Source organism: Alligator mississippiensis, chromosome 1 (assembly GCF_030867095.1).
Source record: "Alligator mississippiensis isolate rAllMis1 chromosome 1, rAllMis1, whole genome shotgun sequence".
Taxonomy (NCBI): domain Eukaryota; kingdom Metazoa; phylum Chordata; order Crocodylia; family Alligatoridae; genus Alligator; species Alligator mississippiensis.
In genome coordinates, this window is record NC_081824.1 from 451,357,569 (window position 1) to 451,376,732 (window position 19,164).

Genomic DNA, 19,164 nt, shown 5'->3' on the forward strand with positions numbered 1-19,164 from the left:
CTCTGATCCACAAACGATGTGTCTGTTAGGTGAAAGGAAGTTACATTTTTCCAAAACCTCTTTGCAAACTACCCCTTCTTTCCACTTCTCTTGGCCAGCCTAGGGTGACAGAGTCCAGTTATAATGGCTATTGTTAATTCTTTGTATGACAACAGTACCCGGAGACCCATCTGAGAGCAGGGCTCTGTTGTGCTGAATGAAATGAGATCGAAAAATATTCAGTCTAGAGAGACATCATTGCAATCAGTCTATCAATGGACAAAAAACTCAGTTTATCAAAGGACAAAAGAGGTGACAAAGGAAAAGGACTAGGCTGAGCCACAGAACAGTTAAGGTTTTGATTCTCCATTGCATCTGTGGAGCTGGCTGGCAGTTGTACATACATGCTCCACTGCATGCTATCACTCTTAATGTGCACCCGAGCAAGGATCTGATTTAGAGGTCTGTCATATTGAATGAAATAGTTTGAATGTTTGTGATGGTTGCCCATTAGCCAGTTTCAGGAAGAAGATAAGATTTATCTCCTTATCTAGGTCATTGTTTTGGACTACATGTGGAAAATCCAGACTTTGCTTAAAGTTTTAACTCTTGAATTTTATCTTTAGAAGTCTTTTACAAAGAGAGCCTGAAAATTGACCCTTAAGCAAATATCCTGAGTTCCGAGAGATCAAACCCTGGGGCCTTTTGACCAGATTGGTAAGAAAAGGTCACTTGCAGTGGTATGGAAGTTCCCCAAAGTAATTAAAATGATCAACAAAAGAAACTAATTACTAAGCAAAAGAATCTGTTGAGTAAGATCCGAGCCCAAATTTGGGGGTAATGACAGGTTTGAGTAGGAGTGGCCCAAGACACCAGCTCACTCAATAAAAACTGTAACTTACTCTCCCAAATTGGAGGTGACTACACTTGCGGAACAACAAAGGAAGAATCGCAAGTGTAGGCCGGATCAGACTGATCACCTGAACCACCCTCTCCGTGAACACGAATCTCTTAGTTCACACTGAAGCTGCAGATTGCCCAAAAGGGACTGAAAGAAGGGGACTTAGTCCTATCAGTATTGAGGCCAGCCCATTGAATCGTATTGCTGAGGCAAGCCCATTGAACCGTACTACTGAGGCCAACCCATTACATTGTACTACTGAGGAATGAAACCATATTTAGGTGTTTGGCTTCTCGGAATTCTAGGATTGTAAGTATATTATGAAAATAATAGTATTGATTCAAATTTAACTTTTAGTTGTAATTGTAGTTGTTTTTGTAATACTAATTCTTATAGCATTGTTTGGGAAGGAAGTGCATTCGGAGCGTTGTTTCTGATACATGTAGTTATTGTGTTTTTAACATTTGTGGTATTTCTTAAAGCTAAGCAGTGTTATATACGTAGCAAAGAGTTTTAAAATAAAATTGTGTTGTATAAATTAAGTGTGTAATCATTGTGAAATCGTGCAATCAGCTAACTACTCCCCCAGCCAGCGCATCAAAACGAATCAGTAAATTGTGTGGGATTTTCTCTATTCCATAACCCACTAGAGACATGGCGTCACGAACAGGATGCGCTGGTTGCCCATTTCAAAATGGGATGAATGTGTTGCAGCATTGCACGTTCCACAATGATAATGAGGGAACTTGGAAGGTAAATATAAGGGATCTTAATAATGAGATGAAACAATCACGTATAGTCTTATGTTTACACAAGAAAGTTTAAGATGCTGTTTGGGAGGAATTCAGAAATCATATGGTCCACAAGTTGGAGTTCAGAAAATAAGGAAGTAAAGCCAGAAGTAAAGGTGTGTAGGAAGAAAGAAAGTAGAAACGAAGAGGGAGGTTTTCGAGAGAGAATGCGAAAGGTGGTAGGGAAAGGAGTTTACGATCAGTTAAAATTGCCACTAGCAAGGGAGATAACGCGTTCAAGGGCAGGAGAGATACTAAGAGAGTTAGAAGTAAGTTGGAAACAAGCATCAGGAGGTCCTTTGAAAAAACCTAATTACCCGTCCCTCTTAGGAGAGGCAGCTCGGGAAATCATTCACTTATTGCATGAGGTAGAAAATTTAGTGGCCGAGAATAATGTTTTAAAATTGGTTATGAACCAGAGTAAAGTGAATGAAACAGAGGAGCATGGAGAGAAACCAAGTAAAATATCTGTGCAACCTACTGCACCCTCTCCAATTGCTCCATCCACTCCAACCCCATATGCAGAAGTTACAGTAGAATTGAAAGAATTAAAAGCTGACTATGAGGTAGGAGAAGTAGCTAAAGGTAGAGCAGAGCCAATACTGGAGGCATGTCCTATAGTAACTATCAGCTGGAAACAACAAGGAACAAATCCTGCAATTAGGCAGAATATCTATAGAGAAAGGAACAGGGAGGAAATAGAGGATTTGGCTAGGAGAACAGCACGACGTACTAATGAAAATTGCTATGTGTGGCTAGGAAGGATTATAGAGGAAGAAAACGGAATAGAGACCCTATTAAGTTCAGAGGAGGCCCTTCCACTAATGAGAAATTCGGGAAGCAGTAAGGGGGCAATTCTCATAAATACCATGAATATAATTCTGGGAGGCATGTATCCCATAACTTTAGCTGGATTAATTGCCACCGGGGTAAAAAATCATTTGGGAGCTCTAAACTTTCCCCAAAATTTAGAAGGGGGTATGAATAACATCAGGTACATAATATGGGGAATTAGTTTTGCCCATTGGACAGCACCCCCAAACACCCTAGCGGCAGTACAACAGAGATTAAGGAATGATTGTTTGTTTATCAGCACTCCTGAACAAGTAACTTGCAACAGGATGTCGTTAGAGGTAGCAGCAAATGTACTGAAAACTCCAGGAGTAAAAGCCTGGCTACTGCCGCTGGTGGGGCAGACACCCTGGGAGGTAGCTGATCAAATAGGAACCATAGTGCAGGAGGAAGAAATCAAGAAAAAGCCCAAATTAATAATATACAACACCATGTGCACACTCCTTATCATCCACAATCTAATGGGGTTGTGGAGAGACACATTTTGAAGACACAATTGAAAACAAATTTAAAATCAATTTCCTTTAAAAACTGGGATGCAGTATTGCATGTAACCTTAATTCAGTGCAATAATGATAAAACCATGTGGTTGAAACACGAAAAGAAAGAGTTTCCAGTGTGGACATATAAGTATAAAAAAGATGATAAAGTGTGGATACACTTACCCAAAGAAGAAAAAGTAACAAAAGGTGCAATCGATCAACTGGGGAAACATCCCAACACTTATTTTTGTTTAACTGAAAACAATCAAACACTAACCTCATGAAGCTAGGTCTCACAAGGACCTAAGCAATCATTTAATTTTGTTACAGGTGTCAAGGATTGAAGTGGCAACAGTGGGAGATCCAGGATGAAAATGATCCCAGAGATGAAAACTGGATGTGGCGAACCAATGCAACATTATGCAGACCAGTACATAGACCACCCAACGTGATTCTGGGATATAATGCTGACATATGGACTCTCACAATACCAGGTTATTCCCTTAAATGTAATATTCCTTGGGAAGGACCATGGAACCCCTCCAAATTATTAAATCCTCGTGATATAATTAATGGACCATATTCATATGGCATTAAATTAACAGAAGAAGGGATAAATGAAACTGAGTACTATCCAACACCATGGGGTTTTGTGAGAACACACCCAGAAAAGGGTGTATTTGGGGTAAAATTAACTATTATCCCAGTAGGGTTATTTGAAAATGCTACAATAGACCCCTATGGTATCATCCAATGCAGGGGGAATAAACTTTTCTGGAAACCTAACATTGTTCAGAACAGTGGCCAGCTTACCACTAGCACTTGGTGTCGGACTATAGTACATACTAGAAAAGGGATATTACCTTATCTCTTAATTATAAGGGATCCACCACACCAAGAACAAAGCACAGTAGCCTGGCATTTAAAATCTCCTGAATATTCCCGCACTGCCATGCGCATTACAGATAACATTAACTGCACGCAACCACAAAGAAAGCGCAGGTTAGTCTGGACAGACTGGGCACAGCAAAATCAAGATAAAGAATGGGAAGAAACAGTAAAACCTGAATTCATGTCACTTTTGGAATTTGCCACTACACATGTGACCATTACAAAAAACATTACACAAAGAATGCAAACTTTCATAACATTAACTGAACAAAATGAAAATATCACTAATTCTAACATGAGGAAAATCCAAGCTAGATTACAGTTCATCACCTGTATACAATTTCATGAATCCAGCACCTTTGAACAACTTATTGTAACAAATTTAAAGAAGAAATTCACAGATGCTGGACATATACCTCATGTAGAATGTCATAGTCAAATAATTACGCTATTTAGTCACGAAAATCAGGGAAGTGTACAATGACTCTGTTCAGTGAACCCACTAATGGGTTGGACAGTACATACCCGCATTGGAGGAAAACATACAGGTACTTTACCCACCATGCGGTGTACCAAGCATAATTGCACACAAGTAAACACCAACCAAGTAAAATTAAATGATAAAAGTTCTGAATTGGAAGCACGGAATCAAACCCATATTGTGCAATGTGATGATTGCAAATGCAAAATCTACACTAAAACTGTTCAAGTAAACATATTAAACTATGATTATGCTTTTGACTTAACCCCCCAAGATGAAGCAACCCAGTATTATGAAATAGTAGAAATGGGATATGATATTCCTCAACTCCAGCCCTGTAAGCAAGAGGGTCAGTTCTGGAGAGATACAGGGGAAATAATAGAAATAAAATATAATATCCCTTAAGTCTCACCCTGTGAGCCTGGAGCTCAGTTATGGAGAGACACATTTGCAAGGAAATGTGTGTGCATAATAGAGCCAAAAATTAATGATCTACACTCCAGTATGGAGGTAGTACTTTGGTCCAAAACAGGTATCCCATGGATCGCCGTAGATCACTGGAGCACGACTGAGGAGAATAAGGTGCATTCCCAACTATCTGCGTGGGACATTGACTTGCAGGAATTAATTTGGCTCATATATCGTTTAACTTGGAAACTGGACAATTAGTGATGTTGTCAAAGAACTATGGAGAACACATTACTTACCTGCAATTACTCAACGCCAGCAAAATCCTCAATGTACCATCAGCTTCGGTGTTAGAAGGACTAACCACGATTAAAAATGCAGTGGGGAATGGTGTTAAATCTACTATACATGAAATAGGATCAATAGGACAACAACTATGGAACACTATAAAGACTGAATTTTTGGGAAAATGGGTGATATATGTTATAATAAGCATCATAGGATTGTTTGGGTTAATCATTTTAGGAAAATTAATTTTGTGTATGTTGTCATGGAATTATCATAATAAGTTTGCAAGGGTTAATAATGAAATATAATTGTAATCAAACTGCCTAATGGGCACGGGGGGATGTCATATTGAATGAAATAGTTTGAATGTTTGTGATGGTTGCCCATTAGCCAGTTTCAGGAAGAAGATAAGATTTATCTCCTTATCTAGGTCATTGTTTTGGACTAAGTGAGGAAAATCCAGACTTTGCTTAAAGTTTTAACTCTTGAATTTTATTTTTAGAAGTCTTTTACAAAGGGAACCTAACAATGATCTTTTAAGCAAATATCCTGAGTTCCGAAAGATCAAACCCTAGGACCTTTTGACCAGATTGCTAAGAAAAGGTCATTTGTAGTGGTATGGAAGTTCCCCAAAGTAATTAAAATGATCAACAAAAGAAACTAATTACTAAGCAAAAGAATCTGTTGAGTAAGATCCGAGCCCAAATTTGGGGGTAATGACAGGTTTGAGTAGGAGTGGCCCAAGACGGCAGCTCACTCAATAAAAACTGTAACTTATTCTCCCAAACTGGAGGTGACTACACTTGCAGAACAACGAAGGAAGAATCGCAAGTGTAGGCCGGATCAAAGTGTAGGCCCTAATTGCAAAGGGACAGAAAGAAGGGGACTTAGTTCTATCAGTATTGAGGCCAGCCCATTGAATCGTATTGCTGAGGCAAGCCCATTGAACCATACTACTGAGGCCAACCCATTAAATTGTACTACTGTGGAATGAAACCATATTTAGGTGTTTGGCTTCTCGGAATTCTAGGATTGTAAGTATGTTATGAAAATAACAGTATTGATCAAGGATCCAACTGGAGAAGAGGCCAAGGCTGGTACTCCTAAAGGAGGAGGTGGTGGAAGAGAGGCTGGACCACCGTGTTTGGGAAATAGATGAGGGGGCCTGTGGAGACAACGAAGCTTCTTCTTGGGCAGAAGATGAATATCCTAACGAGGCACAACCCCGAATAATGACCTGGAGGAATACTGCAGCTACGAGAGTCTATCAGATGGATTTTGTGTACTGAGGGAGGAGAAGGGGAGGAGACATTGCCTTTACACTCAGGGTCCGTGTAAAACAGGAAGACTCTAGAAAGAAAGAAGCCTCTGCATTCTCAGGGCAGGGAGCCAAACGGCAACACATCCTGCTGAGACAGGGCAATCAGGAACAGACCCAAGAGCTTGGAAAAGTCACTGGCACTAAATCTAACAGAAACCCTCTTCCTGCTACCAAGCAGCCAGAAGGAGGATGGCTCAAGACCAAGGTAGCACACCCAAGCTGCATTTCCAGAGGCAAACTGGTCTTTGGTGAAAACTCAGAGTCTCCTAGCCCTCCAAAGAGAAGATCAGCTCCTTCTTGCAAATGTGTTCCCTGTCTGATCCTGCCAGTAGCTCCTGGTCCTTTCTGCCTGATGTCCCCAGAGCCTTTTAGTTTCATTAAATAAAGATCATTTTCTCAGGATTGTGATGTTCTCCTTATTTTGTGTGATCATGCCTTGTTTTAATAAGATAAATACACATCAATATATGAACTGTTCAGTTCCACTATTTAGAGCAAGTCTTGATAAGAGAGTGTCCTCCCGTGTCTCAGGCACAACTCGTGACATGGGTGCTTGTGCAATCGTGTCTGTCTTGTGGCACAGACTGGGGGGGACTACTGCAGTCCTGGCTGCTAAGCTACTGCCTTACCAGTTCCCAATCAATCATGATTCACTGAGGGACCAGCTCAATACACAGGACCTAGCTACTAGTAGCTACTAGATAATTAGTCAGTTAGCAACCATTAACACCTACAAAACCACAGATTCAGGAGAGGGAATAATCAATACAATCAACTGCCCCAAGACAGAGACAGTCAGTCCCACAAGCACCCATGGCGTGAGTTTTGCATGTCAGCAGCTAGGAGTGCAGGGCTCCAGAAGCCAGAAGCCCCCTGCCCCTACCTCCTCCACAGCTGGCAGACGTTGGGGCCACAGCAGGAGCTAGCAGGCCTGCAGCTTTCGCCCTGCTGCGCCTTCACATGCACAGTGTCACCCATGGCATGAGTTTGGCTTGTCTGCAGCTTGAGGTGCAGTTCCTCCCAAACCCCTGCACCGACCTCCTTGAAACGTGGCAGGCTTCATGCTCCTAGAAGAGGCTACCATCCCTGCATATTTCATCCAAATCAGACAAAAAACAACAGCATTATAGATATTTCATTGATTCCCCATGATACCCTATGGCTAGATCTCTGAAGCTTTTCCAAAGCGCTTTGGAAAGTCTAACGAAGCCAGCACTTGGATCCAGACATGCTGCTTCGGATGCCGAAGCGTCCAAAGCTTCTCCAGATCTGAAGTACGGTCTGAAGCCTTGCACAGCCCTAAGCCAACCTGTAAAGCAAGTGTCCCACGTGGAGGCAAGGCCCTATGAGGAGAGACGGAGAGACCAGAATCTCTTCAGCCGTCACCAGAGAAGGCTGAGAGGTGATCTTGTGGCTGCCTGAATTTCATCAGGGAAGCACAGCAGAGACTAGGAGATGCTCTATTTACTAGGGCACCCCCTGGAGTTACTAGGAACAACGGCCACAAATCAATGGAGAGAAGATTTAGGTTGGACATTAGAAAGAGCTTCTTCATGGTGAGGGTTGCCAGAATCTGGAAAGGGTTCCCAAGGGAGGTGATGCTCTCCTCTACCCTGGGGGTCTTCAAGAGGAGATGGGACCAGACTGGATATGTGCAGTGAAATCTTCGGCAAAGCCCTGGGAATCCCTCCTCTCCTGTGACATGATTTCATCTGCTCCAGTGTATTCCAGGCTCAGCCCATACCTGAAAGGTCTTCCCATGGCAATAAAATCCTCAGTAAGGGTCTGGGGGTGGTTTTTAGCAGCCATTTATCATGTTGCACATAAGAGAGGATGGTCCCGGCAGGATCCCAGGTACCATCCATGTCCCAGATGACTTGATGTCCAGGAATCAGAGGGAACTTCAGGCCCCAAGGCTGCAGCAAGAATTATTATAACAAACCTGACGGCTGCCCTGTCCTCAGCACATAGAGGACTTCCAGCCCGAGCCCCTTTCCCTCAGGGCACCTGGAAAGAGCTCCACATTTAAGGCACATGGAAGGGCATGTTTAACTCCATTGCTGTCTCTGGAGCAGCCAGCAGGGCCCTTTCTCATCATAAGAGTCACTTTACTGCCTCCAGAAATCTTCTTGTGGCAGATCGAGTGACTTCAGCCAAAATCCTGAAACAGATGCCCCCAAAATAGACCGAATAGCATCCTCCCTTCTCTGTGCTCTCCCCCCGTGATGACCACCCAGCTGAGCAGCGCATCACCCCCATGCCTACAGCAATGCCCAGGGGGGTTTTATTTAACAGACAGCAGCTGCACTCTGGGCAGAGAAGAAATTTGTATGATGCCAATGATAGATATCTACTGGCCTCTGTTGGGTGTAAATGGTGTGCTGACCCCATGGCTCTCTCAGACCATGGACTGGAGAGGACAAAGAAACATGGGACTGGAAGGGACCTCTTTGTTCATGGCTATATCCTTGCCAGTGCAGGCAATCCCACTGTATGATCCCATGCTGAAGTCCGACAATCAGTATTTTAAAACTAGTTGTTCCCTCCCACGGGGAACCTGCTCCAGAGCCTCCTGTTCTGATGGTTACAATCCTTCTTCTGAGCTTCAGCCTATATGTATGTGTGACCCCTATTTCCCCACTTCTCCTGGGGCTGGCATTTGTCTTTTCTCTTGTGTGGCTCTTCTCCCTCTCAGCAGTATTTCCAGAGAGCAGTCAGCTCCCTTCTCAGCCTGCCTCTCACTAGGATGAACAAGCCGGTTCATCCCAGGAAGTCTCAGCTGTTCTTGTTCCACTTCTGGCACGTGGGGGCTCCAATCGCACACGGCCGACTTCCTTCCATAAATGGATGTCTCACATCTGCCTGCACTGTTGCCTCTGCTTTTGTGTGCCTGGTTTTCAGCTGTACATTCCCAATGTTGGGGACTCAGGCCTATGCTGTGTGTGAAAGGGAGCTGTCACATTTGCATGTATATATAGCATGTACATACAGCAGGTACATCTAGTTTTCACATCACTTGCAGGCACATATAGCAATACCTCTTCTCCCCTGGTTCCAGGGTATCCTGGATCTGGCAATGGGGGTTTTCCAAGAGAATGGAGGCAAAGCGGAGAGGAGACTTCTCACAGACACCAACTCTGATCTCTCCCTCAGCTACGGAGGAGGTTGCGTGGAGCCACAGCCCCCAGAAGACCGGGGTGGCAGAGCCACACTGAGAGTCCGCTCTGCCTCTCCCTCCACTCCCTGCATCGCGCAGAGCTGGAGGTCACTGCATCCCACAATTGCATCCTGGTCCAGAGAGCAAGTCACTGCAGGGAGACCGAGTGACTTTAAACTCTCCAGCTGGGAGGCACAACAAGGGTCATACCTCTCTTCACATCAGAAACACCCTGGTTTTGAAGGCCTTCAGTGTACACGTGTACGGGGAAATGCTTCAAATGCGACATCTGCCTGCACCCACAACGTGATGGCTAGAGAGCACTGTCTATGAGACAAAGCCAGGATGGCAAGAAACTCTTCATGAATGCCAGTCAGCATTGACTTTGGCAGCACAGGACATCTCTGTCTAAACTACCAGTCCCTTCCATTTTACATCACCTGGCCACTGCCAGTGCCAGGACAGCAGGAAAGTCTTCATTAGTGACAGTCACCACTGACTTCAGCAGCACGGGACATCTCTGCCCAAACCACCAGTCCCTTCAGCTGTACCTCACCTGGGGTGGAAGCAAGATGGATGAGCAATGACCTTCTTTCTACCTGGTAGTCTGCTGCTGGGATTCTTCACGCTCATTGATGAGTCTCTGTGTTCCAGCTCTTGGCACACAAGCAGATCTTACATTTTGCATCAAGGGAACTCCTGTCTCAGGGAAGAAGAGTGGAGAAGGTTTTGGTAAGGTTTGGTCCAAGCAGAGATTACTCCTGAATCTGAGCTGTCTCTCTCTGTAACACAAACCCATCTGTGGCTTGTTGATACAAGTATTTCGGAGTCTTCAGATTTCTGCAGGCAAGTTGGCAGAGGACACCTCTCCGTAAGGCCCTGACAGACATCTTGGGAGACACAAAAATAATAAGCAGCTCTGCCCACATGTAGGGAATGTAACAGCAGACTAGGTCATGATCCCTGGTAGGGGTGAGAAGCTGCATGCCAGGATCCAGATACAGCTCCTTTGTGGACACTCGAAGCTGTGCCTGGAGCCCAGCTCTGATGTGAGCACTCAGGGAGGGCAGGGGAGGTTTTTGTCTCAGTTCCCCATCTGACTGTGGCACTGTGAAACCCAAAACTGCTACCACTGCCATAATCTGCAGCACACCAGTAAGCAGCCTCATCGTCTGCTTGGGCGTTGGTGATGGTAAGATAGTGAATGGCACCGGAGTGAATCCATCTGAGACTTCATCTCCTTTGGTACCTGAGCCGTGCCATAGAAATCACAGGGTTTGGCCTGGTTGTTGTTGATACCAGGAGATAACACAGTTACTGTGCTGGCTGCTCAGCGTGCGGGAGAGTTGAACGGTGTTTCCCAGGGACGCAGACTCTGAGGGCACCTGGGTGAGCGTCGGCTGGGAGTGGGAGCCTGAAATGGCTCCAGAGATAAAGCGGTTATTGTTCTTAAGCCTGTATCTATGCAGCATCTTCCAAGAGAATCAACATATGAAAAGGTGAAAATTAGTCACGTAAACACAGTGAAGCAATGTGCATAATGCAGTGTTTCATGTTACCTGAGCAGGACGGGAGCGGTGTCAGGAGGAGCAGGGCCCAGGCCATGATGGGGACCCAGACCAGCTCGGCTTCCTCAGGCAAATGGGGTCTGTGGCTGGGACCCTCCAAGTCTCTCTTTAAGCTCTGGTAGCGGAGATCAGCCCCTTCGTGCAAATCTGTCGCCTGCTCACTGGCTCCTGCAGCCAGGTCCTGCCCTACTTCCTTCGAAATGTGCCACAAATGATTCCAGATAACCGCAAACACAGGAAAAGCTCATGTAGCAGTGATATAGGCCACGTAAACAGCAGCCAGGTAGCTAGATACATACTTTAGCTAGAGTCTATCTACCGTCCAAGGTGATGTTCACCTCTTCGCAACCAGGTGCCTGGACAGGCTCTAAAGCGTGCCTCCAGGAAAAGGAAGATAAAGGAGATAAAGGCAGGCGCTGGTGAGGAGATAAGTGCAGGCTCTTCCCTTCCAGCCGCTCCTCCATCCACTCACTGTGGCACAGGCTGTTTCCTGCTGGCAGCTCCTCCTCCTTCCCAGCCCGTCTCCAAGCAGGCGAGCCCTCGAATAGATCAATGTGGCTCTGAAATGAAGTCATGCTCAGTTCCCAAGTTATGGAGGTGTGCCGTTAGTCCAAAACCACTGGCATAAAGACTACTCGCAGTCTAAAGCCACCTGCTGCTCTCCTGTGCCTTTGTCCATAACCCTCACGCAAGACCCCCAACCATGGCCCAACAAAGCCTGCTCTCTACCACGACAAAATCCTCTCGCCGAGGGCATTTCAGCCGGTGTTTCTCTTGGCTAAGAAACTATTTGTCAGTCCTGCATCCTGCGGTGCCCTACCCCACCCATTGTTCCCTCCCTCTAAGTAAATTGTGAACAGAGAATTGGCTCAGAGATGAGTCCGGATGGCAGCATGTCTGATCTGCGGTAACGCTCCATGTACCCATGAATCTATTGCTCTCATTTTCTGTCCTCATCAATGGGTCTGGGAGATACAGCTCCTTCTCCACAGACAGCTCTCCAGAGAAGGGTGCGCACATCCCAGGGGATCCAAGGGGAGCCAAAGTCCAGATTGACATGACACCTAGTGAAGATTACTGCTTTACCTGAGATGCCCGTGTCTGTGACTCCAAGTCACCCTGGGCTTCTGAACTCTGGGTGAACTCAGGTGCACCCAACCTTGGCAAGCCACACAGGAAAGGGATGAACAGGTGTCCGCAGCCCAGGGCAGAGAGCTGTTGCTAGGGAAACTCTGAAAAGTTGCTTTGTCCCTCACCAAAGGATGTAACGACACAGCGGGACAAGACCCGACCGTTGCTGGGGGGAGCAGCTGCAGTTCCAGGGACCGGCCAGCACCTGGTTTGCCGGCACTCGACGCTCTACAGGGAGCACAGGTCGCAGCCACGCACAGCTCTGCGGGGCACAGGGGAGGCTTCTCGCTTGTATTTTGCCTCCCTGAGCCGTTGTTGGGAAGGGAGCCATCTACATCTAATAAACGAATACAATAACGAAGGGGCCGAGCTCAGACCAATCCCTGGTTGGACTAAATCCCAGTCAAAGCTCCATCTCAGACCCCAGCGTGATCCCAGAGGTCAGACATGCCCCAGTCCTTTACAGGGGTCACAGTATGAAAGACAGGATGGTACAAGAAGGAACTGGGGAAATGCTATCTTGGAAGGAACAGGACTTGAAATGGCCCATCAAATTGGATAAACCAAGGTGTTGTTTGCTCTGATCACTGGGGAATTGGCCTTTGTTTTTCATCTTAGCCTTCACAACTATACACCCCAGAACAGCAAAGGGAGGAGGAGGGGGGCATGTCATTTGTTTTCTGTGTGGGAATGGAGAAACCTGGAAAAAGTAAACCCATTCGTGATCCATTGCGCCCTGTGAACAGGACAAAATTGCCCTGCCTGACAATTTTGCGACTACTCTGTAAGGGCAGAGTATCCAGTCAGTCTCTATTCATCAGACAGATACTGGGAAAAACACAGCAGCAGAAGATGCATGCAATAGGATGGGCTAATATTGCCACTTATGGACAAATACAGAACAACAGGGAAGAGATTATTGGTGACTACATCAATATAAAACTGAACCTCATTAGGAAGGGGAGGACACAGATAGTCATTTCCAAACAAGCTGTCTCTTCCCTTTTCTGACCTCTGAGCAGAACTGTGGGACAGAGGCAGGGTCCAAATGGGCTGGAAGGTGATTAGGGATGACTCTTTGATAGCTGTTAATCTAGAGCTGGGATTTCCCTTTATCATTAACAGGCCTGTGGACTCAGCTCCTGGCCTACAGAAAGGGACTCCTTTTGCACAGCAGAGCACACATCACCAGGAATTGGAGCGGAGAAGATCTTGCCAACTCCATGGCTCTAACGACACTATTTGCAGACACTTTTACCTGAGCTAAGTTTTATGCAGCCTAAGGCTATTCCAGCTGGGGAAACATATTTTTGACCCTTTAGACTTTGGCAAAGGAAGACAGAAGGTGATGAACAGGGATCCACAACTCAGTTCAAGGAGCTTCCAAGAAGGAGCGCTCTAAAGCTGCTTTGCCCCTTGCCAAAGGATCTGGTGGCAGAGCAGGGCAAGAATCTCCATCCTTGGAGGTTTTGAAGACCTGGGCAGACAAAGCCTTGGCTGGTACGATGTAGTTGGAGATAGTCCTGCTTGGAGCAGGGGGCTGGACTAAGTGACCTCCTGAAGTCCCTTCCCACCCTCATACTGTATGAATTTAAGAGGGCCCCGTTAGATGAGAAGCTGAAATTACAGGCTCCAACTAGCAGCAAGTTTCTTGACACTCGAAGCTCTGCATGGAGCAATAGTGCCAGCTGTGCAGAGCCCCAAAGAGCACAGGGGAGGTTTTTGTCTCGGTTCCCATCTGACTGTGTCATGCTGCTCTACGTGTAAACATCACCACTCTTATACCTTGCACCACACCAGGAAGTGGCTTCATCACAGCTTGGACGTTGGTGATGGTCAGAGAGCAAATGGCACTGGAGTTTGAAACGGTGAATCCATCTGGGACTCCATCCCCTTTGATCCCTTTGCTGTGCCAGAGAAATCGTGGGGCCTGGCTCGACCTTTGTTGGGACCAAGCAAACTAGTAGTTACTGTACTGCCTGCTCAGTGTGCAGGACAGACTGACAGTGTTTCCCAGGGACACAGACTCAGAGGGTGGCTGGGTCAGCATAGGCTGCGACAGGGAAACTTTAAGAAAGAGAGAAATTGATCTCAAATGAATGACTTACAGAGAATCAATAGATTCAGAAAGCCACGGTGTGGTTTTTCATCCCCTTCCAAGTACCTGCGCAGTATGTGAGCAGCACAAGGAGGAGGGAAACCCAGGCCGTGATGGGAATCCAGACCAGCTGCACTTCCCTGTCTGTGGCTGGGATCAGAAAAGCATCCCTCAAGCCCCCCGGGGCAGAAGAAAAGCCCTTTCATGCAAATCTGCCTCCAGTTCACTGGCTGCAGCTTCAGGGGCCTCCTCTCCAGCAATAACCAAAGACTGGTAAAGGGGCAGCAGAGGAAGTCAGATGTTAGCACAACAAGCAACTTGGGGGAACCGAGGAAAGTCAGAGAGAATCTCCCCTCTCCTGTGACGTGACTTCAGCAGCTTCCAGGGACACATTTCTTCCAGACCCAGCCTGTAACACAAATCCCCCCCTCCATCCCTCTCCACAGCAAAAAGCTCTGCAAGGTCCTGGGGATCACTCATCTCCTGTGACATGACTTCACCTGCTCCAATGCGTTTCCAGCTCAGTCCATACCCAACAGGTCTTCCCTTAGCAGTAAAATCCTCTATAAGGCTCTGGGATGTTTTTTAGAAGCCATTTCTTAGCCTGCAGGTAGACAGAAGGGTCCCTGTGGGATCCCAGGCACTATCCATGTCCCAGGTGGCTTGATCTCCAGGACCCAGATGGACCCCCAGGCCCCAAGGGTGCAGAGAGAATTACTGCAACAGACATGGCACCTGTCCTACCCTCAGCAGGAGGGGACTTCCAGACCTAGTCCTCTTCCCTCGGGGCACCTGGAGGGAGCTGCACATTTAACACATTTAAGGCAAATGGAGAGGGAGGCTTAACTCCATTGCTGTCTCTGAGGCAGCCAGTAGAGCCCTTTTCCATCATCACGGGTGGCAGAAGGCCAGGGCGAACAGAGCTTAGCCCCCACAAATGTGGCTCCTGTCACACCACCGCCATGCCCCGCCACCACAGTGCTGAGCCCAGCAGCCCCTCTGAGCACTCCTCTGCTGCGTACAAACCCGGTGCACACCGACCGGCCCCACTATGGTTGTGCAGGAGGGAGGCATGGGGGCCAGGCAACGCATTCTGCAGTGTCCTGCACCTCCCCAGCTCCCGCCAATAAGATTTTCTCCTGATGTGCATGCCCATAATAATAGTCACTATCCTGCCTCCAGAAACCTTCCCCAGGGGCAGATCGAATGGCCTCAGTCAAAACCCTGGAACAGAGACCTCAGGGGGCTCCGGTCTACCAACCCCACCCTCCAATGCTGGCTGAAAAAACCCCAGACAAGCTCCCTCCAATCTCTCCCTCCTCCCCCCATTATGAAGACAGAGCTGCGACCACAGCTGAGCTGCTTTAGCCCACCCCTGGCGAATACAGACATTAATGAAGGTGCTCCACTTTGCGGTGTCTTCAGCCAAACACTCCTACAATGAGGGTTCAGCTTGGCACAGGATTAGGTCCTTTTCAAGTGCTCTGCAGCTGTGCACTTGTGCTTGCTCACAGCTATAGAGCGCTTGCAGGGGCACTTTTAGATAGGGCAAAAAATATAATTTCTGCCTGCACCTAATATTCACTCCCCTGCCTCCAGAAATCTTCTTGGGGCAGATTGAGTCGCCTCAGTCAAATCCCTGGAACTGACACCCCAAAACAGACCTAGCAGCATCCTGCCTTCTCCATGCTCTCCCCTCCCCACGATGACTGCCCTGCTGACCAGTACATCACCCTAGTTCCTACAGCGATGCCCACCTGAACTGGTTTTCTCCTGTTCAATAGAGGCAGCTGCACTCTGGGCATCGCAGGGGTTTGTATGACACGGTGACAGCCAGTGGCCTCTTCTGGGTGTAACTGATGTGTTGTCCCCGTGGCTTTCCAGAGGAATGAATGGGGAGGACAAGGGACCGAGGGACTGGACGGGACCTCCTGGCTCCTGCCCATACCCTTGCCAGCACAGGCAATCCCACCATATCATCGCATGCTCAAATCTGTCAATCTGCTTCTGCAAACGAGTTGTTCCCTCCCACGGGGAACCTACTCCAGAGCCTCCTGCTCTGATGGTTACAACCCTTCTTCTCAGCTTCAGCCTGTTTGTACAAGAGTCCCAGCTCCAGTGTGACACATGCGGGTGCAAGCCCACTGTGCCCCCATAAGCCTAGGGGCCCCAGCAGCAACCCCCGGACCCCCAATGAGCCCCGGCCTGTCCCAGGTACGCAGGGGCCCGTGGAGGGAGGGATCTAGTCAGCTGGGAGCGGGCTGAGTGGGTCAAGGAGGGTCTCGCCCCCGGCTCTTACTTGGCCCCAGCCCCCCAGGGAGCTGCGTGACCAGAGCCTCGCGAGCAGGCCACGCAAGCAGGCATGCTCCTGGCCGCGGCACATGAGTTAGTGCGGGAGTTTGCACAGGAGGGTGCGTGGGAGGGTCCAAGGCCCTGCCCGTGAGCCCCCCAGAGTAGACAGTCCCTGCTGCAGCCAGCCTACCAGTGGCACGATGCGGATGGGCACGCACCACACCCTGAGGGTCCCCTCGGGGTCTGCGCCTTGCCTCTGGCACCTCAGAGGCCTGCACCCAGACGGACCCGTGGTCCCGGGATCCACACGGATGGAGCCCCTGGCTCTCAGCTGCGGGGGCTGCCTGTGCTTTTTCAGGCTCTGGGGCCCAGGAGCATGGCCACCTCCCCTTGTGGGGTCTGCTCCCTACTGGGGTCTCTGGTGCGCCAGCTGGAGGAGCTCCAGACCACAGTCCAGAGACTGCGCGCCATCAGGAACTGCGAACAGGAGATCGGCTGCTACTGCCAGGCCCGTCTCCCCCAGGAGACACAGGGCAGACCATGGCCTCCCTCCAGAAGAAGGGAGGACTTGGGGACCTCCCTTACTGTCCAGCCCAGGGGTTGGACCAAGGTGGTCAAGGGCCCCAAGGCCGGCCGCACCAAGGCCCTTGCTCCGCTGGAGCTTTGCAACAGGTCCGAACCTCTGACACAGGAAATCTATGGGCCGACAAGAGGTAAAGCACTGCTCGACCCAGTTCTAGCAACCAGGGGCGACCTAATCAGCGACCTAGTGATCGAAGGGAAGCTGGGTGACAGTGACCACGAGCTGATCGCCTTCACCATCCGCCAAAAAGCTGGCAAGTCAGTCCGTAATACAGAAGTCTTCGACTTCAGGAAAGCTCTTTGACAAGCTCAGGAGGCTTGTCAGGGAGGCCCTAATGGGCCACAACCCAAAGGGGAGAGGAGTTCAGGACAAGTGGTTGCTCCTCAAGGGAGCAATCCTGGATGCACAAGCAAAGTCCATCCCATCTTGGAGGAAAAGCAGCAAAAGGGCACAGCAGCCCCTTGGCTGTCTAGGGAAGTAGCAGACCTCCTGCGTCTTAAAAGGAAGACCTACAAAGGATGGAGGACTGAAACCGTCACCAAGGAGGAATACTCTGCTCTGGTCTGGACCTGCAGAGAGCAAACCAGGAAAGCCAAGGCTGCGACAGAACTCCGGCCAGCTACAAATATCAAGGACAATAAAAAGTCCTTTTTTAGATATGGGGGGAGCTGGAGGAAAAGCAAGGGCAACATCAGACCCCTGCTAAACCAGATGGGACAACTGACAAGCGATGCCCAGGAAAAAGCAAACTTGCTAAATGGGTACTTTGCATCAATTTTTCACCAGTCCCAGGGGACGCCCCTGCCCACTGCGGGACAGGGAGGCCCAGGTGAGGGAGATTCCTTACCCTCCATCAAAGATGACCTTGTGAAGGAACACCTTGACAGGCTGGATACCTTCAAATCAGCTGGCCCTGATGGTTTACACCTCAGGGTACTTAAAGAACTGGCAGGCATCATAGCAGGCCCTGGCATGGATCTTCGAAAGCTCCTGGCGCTCAGGTGAAGTGCCCAAAGATTGGCAGAAGGCCAACGTGGTGCCTATCTTCAAGAAAGGGAGGAAGTGAATCCGGCAAACTACAGACCCATCAGCTTGACCTCTATCCTGGGGAATGTCTTGGAAAAGATTATCAAGGAAGCCATCCTTAACAAACTAGCTGAAGGCAATATCCTGAGGGATACCCAGCACGGGTTTGTTGCAGGTAGGTCTTGTTTGACCAATCTCATTTCCTTTTACAACCAGGTGACCTATCACCTGGACAAGGGAGAAGAGATTGATGTCATACGTCTTGACTTCAAGAAAGCCTTCTCATTGGTATCCTATGATCATCTCTTGCAAAACTGGCTAACTGCGGCCTCGGGTCCACCACAATCCGCTGGCTGGGGATTGGCTCCGTGGCATGATCCAGAGGGTGGTGGTTGATGGAAGTCGATCGTCTCGGTGCGCTGTGGCCAGTGGGGTCCCTCAAGGCTCTGTCCTAGGGCCTTTACTTTTTAATATCTTCATCAATAATGTTGACATTGGTTTCAGTAGCGGGCTAGCCAAGTTCGCCGATGACACCAAACTCTGGGGTAAAACGTCCACACCTGAGGACAGGAGGGTGATCCAGGCAGATCTTGAGAGGCTCATGAAATGGGAGGATGAGAACCTGATGGTGTTTAACACCAAAAAATGCAGTGCTACCCTGGCTATGGCAGTGCTACCCTGGCTAGCACCACGGATGAAAGGGAATTGGGGGTCACGATTGACCACAAGATGAACACGAGCCTTCAGAGCGATGCTGCGGCTGGTAAAGCGAGCAAAATGCTGGCTTGCATCCATAGATTTTTTTTTTTCTTTTTATTAAAATCATACCTCGTTCACCACCACCACCAAAATTTCTCTCTTTTCCGGTTCAGAGCTCTAAATAACAACATTCACGCCATAACATAACAAAACTTT